This window comes from Macaca mulatta, chromosome 18 (genome assembly GCF_049350105.2).
Source record: "Macaca mulatta isolate MMU2019108-1 chromosome 18, T2T-MMU8v2.0, whole genome shotgun sequence".
NCBI lineage: Eukaryota > Metazoa > Chordata > Mammalia > Primates > Cercopithecidae > Macaca > Macaca mulatta.
The window spans coordinates 67,707,602-67,714,259 of record NC_133423.1 but is presented as its reverse complement, the minus strand read 5'-3'; the positions used below and the strand labels follow the sequence as shown (position 1 = coordinate 67,714,259).

At 38.9% G+C, this 6,658-nt stretch overlaps 1 long non-coding RNA gene across 1 annotated transcript; it reads left to right on the top strand.

Annotated features, from left to right (window-relative positions):
* Positions 1–216: 216 nt before the first annotated feature.
* On the top strand, positions 217–3,852 carry LOC114673782 (uncharacterized). Its single transcript, XR_003724579.2, has 3 exons — positions 217–375; positions 1,807–1,883; positions 3,512–3,852. It is a non-coding gene; the product is annotated as an uncharacterized LOC114673782 (long non-coding RNA).
* Positions 3,853–6,658: the final 2,806 nt, after the last annotated feature.

The following is a 6,658-nucleotide window of genomic DNA, read 5'->3' as shown; positions in this document are numbered from 1 at the left end:
ATTACCTAGATTAAGGAGTTTTCCATGATTATAAACACAGGGAAGGATGAATGTCTTTAAAACCTATAGTCTTTTAAAATAAAGACTAATGCAAGGTTGCTGAACAAGCAGTCCTAGACCCTGGCCACAAGGCCCACAGAGACTGTTGATCAGGGCCCTCCCATCACAGGAGAGAATTGGAATGGAGCTGCTGGGAGTCAGGATAGAACTGCTGCTTCTGTCTCTCTGGGTGTGCACAATCTTTGATTGGCATGTGAACTCCCTGACTCTGTTTCTGTATCTCTGAAGAGGAGTCTGAACACTGATCAGGACAGGAGTATTAGACGCGTCTGGCTCAGGATGCAGTTACAAACAAAGCTGATTCAACAAGGCATGGTGAGTTCTTCTTAAATGTCCATATACGCAGATCACCTGGGGATTTCGTTAAGCTGCAGCTTCTGGCTCAGGAGCATCCGGAGTATGATCTCATGTGTGCATTTCTGATGATGCTGGCCTACAGATCACACTTTCAGTGGTGAGGGCTTTAACAATAAGGAAAATGTTAGCTCGTTTAATTTGAAGACTCAGGAAAAGTATTGACTTCAAATAAGGCTTGTAACAGTTGTTCAATAATGTCATCAAAGTGCTGTTTTTTTTAACTTCTTCCTGTGTTCTGTAAAGTTGGCTTCACCTTTGGGCTGGCTTTCCTCACGGGACCAAGATGACTGCCTGCAGTCCCTGAGGCTTTGGTTCATACTTCCTTGGGTGTGAACAGCAGAAAATGTGTCTCCAGTATTACCAACAAAATTGCTAAGATTCATTTTGATTGTACAGATGAAATAAATTGATTTGTTTAACTACAAGTGGAGCAAAGCTGGAGTGAAATTTCTAGAGCCTATAGAAATCAGGGCTATGAGAAGGGGAGGGTTTGCTGGGGAGGAAACCAAGAAATATCCTCTGTAGAGTCAAATAAGATAAAAGTTTTGATCAAAATTAACAAACGTAACACACACAAAGAGAGAGAGAGAGAAGGGAGGGAGAGAAAACATAGTTTGCCTGTTTCTTCATCTGATTTGGGAAGCTTCTGAGTCAGGAAATGTTAGTTTTTGTTTATATCAAATACGTTTTGGAAATCATGACACCCTTTTAGGGATCTCTTTGGCATATTTTATTTATTAGTTTAAATAAGAATGTGGCTTTGTGTCAACAAGATTCACTAACAAGGGTTGGATTGAATAATATCTCTATAAAAAGATCGGAAAATCCAGAGCATGGGGAAACTTTTAAAGGTTTTGAGGTCTGTTTTTATCTTATAATTACAAATTTAACTTTGTTGTCCAGATAGAATTGGAGGGAGATAAAGGAAGTGTAGAATTCAAATAATTGTAGCAAATGAGAATATAAAGACAGAGTATGCAGTCAAACTGGGCGTGAGGCTGCTCTTCCCAGTACAGAAGCAATGGTTTGTTAACTAGGATAAACACAAATTAAAGTTAGGAGAGTTACTGCAGTTAATAGTGGTGAACTTCTTGCTAATCTTGCAGTAAGGGGAATCCAATTTTACATTCATGCCTTAAGAGAGGCTCAGAGGAAAAGAATAATATTATATCTTAGCACAATTATACTAGATACCCAGACGGGTGAAGCTATATGTTTCTCACCTTCATCTTGCTTCTGGAACCTGACAAGGTGGAATAGAAGCCTGCAAACCTGAGTAGTGCTGCTCTGGGAAACATTCTGGTCATACGATATGATGAACTGGACTAGTGGTTAATGAGTGAGTAGAGCTCTAGTAATAAGTCAATATCTCTGACTCTTATTTTTCAGGTTTTATCTACTACAAAGGATATCATTTGGGAAGGAATTTCTGGGAACTGCTCCCAAGAGAGCCATTGGACCATGTGGTAAACAACTCCTAGCTGATAGATTATTGGGTAAAGATAAACCTGGATGATCCCGTGCTTAGAAAGGTTCCTGATTATAATGAATAAGACGTAGCGGTGGCATGCCCAGTATACCATAGTGTGCTAGGCACAAATATACATCACCCTTGTTTTTGTGGATGGCAAACTATTAAACAGAATAGGAAAGAACGGTGGATTCCTGATGGGAGTAGAACAGTAGGTACCACGTAGTGATTCTGACTTCCTCTGGGAATAGCCCCACCCTGAGGTGAAGAAGGCTATAGCAGGCCTGGTATACAGAAACTAAATTATGTCTACCTGTGTCTTGTATGGTGGACTCAGCATTTTGGGTACAAAACGTGTATTTTAGTTGCACTCAGGCTGTTAGTACCCAATGGCGACAACGTGAATGGTAGAACACAGCACTGGCCTATGAGACAGAAAGGTGCTTTAGGGGAGATACCTTCTAGTTGAGGCTTCATGGAATGAACTGACTTTGCTTTTAGTGAGGAGTGGCATTTGGAGAAAAAGACTTATTAACTAGTATGAGCAGATTAAAGGGAATTCCCTTCCAGGAGGAATGCAAGAAATGAGAGTCAGCCTGGACAGGTGATGAGGCTTTAGTGAAGTAGGACAGGCCAACTCACAAATAATGCTGGATAATGCTAGGACCCAGTGTTGGGAAAGCCTTGTACCCAGACACAACAGGGTCTCTTGATTATTTTAATACAGACAGAGACCGAAGTAGCCATGGAGCAGTGGCCCTCCATTCTAGCTGTTGAGACCCGGGAGGCACACGTATGGGAATCTTATGGCTCTTCACCCGTGGGAGTCCTCTAGGAATACTTGCAATTTACGCTGATGCAATGTGACTGCCCTTGCTCTAGGATAGATCAAAATAAGACATATCCTAAAGTACTGTTTTCAGAGGGAGGAACTGTTCTGAATATTACCATGTCCTCCCTGTAGCAGGGAGGTGAGCCCTGCTATGTGACAGCACACAATAAAATCTGGTCTTAGTACAAGCCTCTGAACCGAGACAGGGTGAATGGCTTTGTCTGTAACTGACCTGGACCGTAGAATAACCAATCATGACCAGTTGTCACGGTGCCTATTCATAGTAATATATGGTATATGGGCAAGGTTGATTATCTTGTGAAGGGATAGCAAATATGTCTGTAATTCTTAGTGATTTGTTCTGTAATAAAGCTGAACTATACCATGGTCATACTGGGATATAGCATAACATTGGCACTGCTGGTAACATTCAATTACCTTATGTAAATAGGTCTTATGATAACACTGATATTGATGATCAACTGTATTGGGAGATTTACTTAGAAACTCCTCAGAATTTATGACAGGAGGCGTTGGACCACAGCAGACAGTCTAATAATGTAATTTATGATAGGGACTTTGGCTTACATGGTATCTGCTCTACCACAGGAAAGGTTCCAGAAGGGCTGGAGACTAAAGGTATCAGCTCGACCTCTGAAGGAGATAGAAATTGAAGGTCAACTATGTGTGCAGTTAGTCATGTCTTTGTAATAAAATCTCTGGACACCAGAGCTCAGGGGAGCTTCCCTGGCTGGTGGTATTCCATGCACAATGTCACATGTTATTTTCAGGAATATTAACACCGTTCACAACGCTATGGGGAGAAGACAACTGGAAGCTCCGTGTGGACAAACCTCCTAGACTCTGCCCCACGTATCTCTTCCCTTGGCTGATTTGAATCTGTATCCTTTCACTGTGATAAACCATAACCATGATTATTACAGCTGTCAGCAATTTCTTCTATTGAATTGTCAAAACTGAGGGTGGTCTTGGGAACCCCTGAACTCTATTGTTGGTGTCAGGAGTGAGGGAAGTCTTGTGGACTATACTCCCTGACCTCACAGGTGCATTTTCCGACTTTATTTGGACCATTCTTTCCTCTCCCCAACAACATCATCCCCTTCTTCAAATATGTTTCTGCTACAAACATTATCCTTTAAATGGTTCCTTCGCTGCCATTATGACTATGGCGTAATCTGTAGTAAAGCACCACTAAGATGCTAATACAGATGTATGCGTGAATTAAAAAGTGATGCTAAATACATAGTAACCAATTTACTTCACATTAATAATTTAGCTATTTTTATTTGTTCCTAAACAAAAAGCAAAGAGGATCCAGTTCACAGAGCAGTTGCAACGTGTGCACAATTTTTATTAAACCAAAATGAAATCTTTTAAAGTTCTTGGGCTATGGAAGTCACCTAAATTCACTTCTTTTTTCCTATGAAGCTTCACTTTTTTTCCTTCCGATTCTAGTTAGAAGCTGACAGCCGACACGCCCTTCCCTCCTGCATTTTATCCTGGGGCAAAATGAGAAGACATCCTTCAGTGCCCTTAAGTACTATTCCTTTTAGTAGGAAATCAAACACACCCCCTAACTGGAGTACTATTTATTCTATTCCATCTGTTTCACATAAGAGCAGTAAAGTGATTGGAAGTGAAATGAAAAGAAAGAAAATGGCAAGACATGCTGCACAAATAACTTTCAAAGACTCATAAATTGCACATCTTGAAGATCTTTATGCTTGAGAATGCTGGGCATCTGTGATCCACAAAACACTTTACAAACTAATATTCTTGGCCCCCATTTTGTAACTGGCAAAAAAAGGAGGTAGGCAATAATAAGGACATTATTCAGAGTCATGGAGGAAGTCACGAAGAGCGCCAGATACAGAGCCAGTTACCCTGGTAACATTCTTCTGTTTTTCCATTCCTGCATGCCTTGGTATTGGGTTTCAGTTGTGGTTATTTAACCTATAGACTGATCATATATTCAGCTTCCACAATATGTCATGGGCATTTTCCTCTGGATTTGGCTGTCTTTCTCCTAATTCTCCTTTCACTATTTTCACTATGTCAGATGTACCACTTCAGGAAAATATGGTTATATGACAATCTAAACACAGAAAGTAGACAAGGCCACCTGGTGATGGTTCACGTGTAAAAAGATTACTCACTTAAAAAAGAATTCACAAAATTCTTTTAATCATCTCTTCTAGGTCACCACAAGAGATTTAATTAAAAAAATTTACAAACAAGTTTGAGAAACATTTCTATTTCAAAAAGCAATGTCTTCAAACGTGCTGATACCCATTTCTTACTCAATTTTTATGTGAGATTACAATAAGATAACTTAAAATATAAAATAATTATATAATAAATATAAGTATATAATAAAGTAGTTTTAAATCTATAAAGTCAAAATTGCTATACATTTTTATGCTTATAATCCTTGCAGAAGCCTAGAACAAATAGAAAATTTCAAATTATATACCCCCCAAAAAATCTTTCCAATAATGAAATTCAAAGTACATTCTTTACCTTAATATAGTGGATAATTTTTTTTTAAGTGGAAGGATGTACGCTTTGTAAAAATAAATACGGTGCTGACTGCCATAGCATAGGTATCTGTATCTGGCAAGTATTTACCAGTGAGTGCTGTGTGATGGCTCAGTTTCATTATCATTTTCTCTAGTGGCACACCTGAATAAACTTCCTTTGCATGGCTGTTGGTCTTTGAGTGGCATGAACACATCATATGCTGTTATGGTTTGGCTGTGTCCCCACCCAAATCTTATCTTGAATTCCCATGTATTGTGGGAGGGACCTGGTGGGAGGTAATTGAATCGTGGGGGCAGGTCTTTCCCATGCTGTTCTTGTGATAGTGAAAAAGCCTCATGAGATCTGATGGTTTTAAAAAGAAGAGTTCACCTGCACAAACTCTCTCTCTTTACCTGCTGCCATCCATGTAAGATGTGACTTGCTCCTCCTTGCCTTCCACCATGATTGTGAGGCCTATCAAGCCATGTGGAACGTAAGTCCATTAAACCTCTTTCTCTTCCCAGTCTCAGGAATGTCTTTGTCAGCAGCATGAAAATGGACTAATACATACGCTTACCAAGGACACCTCAATTTTTTTCTAATTAGCTTATCAACAAGAATTAATTTACCAAGAATTCCTCAATGCCAGTGAGATTCTGAAATCTCACAGTTGTACTTGATTATAAATTACTTATTCACATGATCCAGATTTTACATGGGTTAATTTTTTTTAGATAATCATCAGAATGAAAACATAAAATTTTAAAAAGCAGAAATGGGACTACAAAGATTGTTACATGTTCTCAGGATCCCTGAGCCAGGCTTGAGAAATGCTTTTTTAAAGATGCCCAGGCACATGCATTTTGGTTTAACAATACTTGATTTACTAATAGTTCTCATCATGCAGTAATTTAAGTATTTCATTGTATTGTTATAAGAATTAATAAAATGTTATATATGAAAATATTTTGCAAGTTATAAAGCATTGCAAATGTATGTAGTTAATTTTTTCTACCTCTTTCATTTCTTCCTCAAAGACTATGTAAGACATACACAGTCTTTTGATATATTTCCCTTTTAAAATTTTGTTGCCTTGGTCTTTTTCATTAGAGTATTGATCAGCTGTCATCCAGTACTTCAGAGGCAAACTTCATCTGACTACTTACCACATTGACAGATGATACTGATAAACCCTTCATGATTTCCTGGCCATTTGGCAAAGCGTTTGAAATAATGATTCAAAAGGGGGCTTCTTGAAAACCTTCTTTTGGAGTATTAGAGGTTTAACTGATTCCATCTGATAATGGTGCTGTCTGCAAAGAGATACATGGAAGCAGTACACGGTGCTCAGGTTATATGTGTTGGGAACGGAAACACTTCATCACAATCCTGCTAAT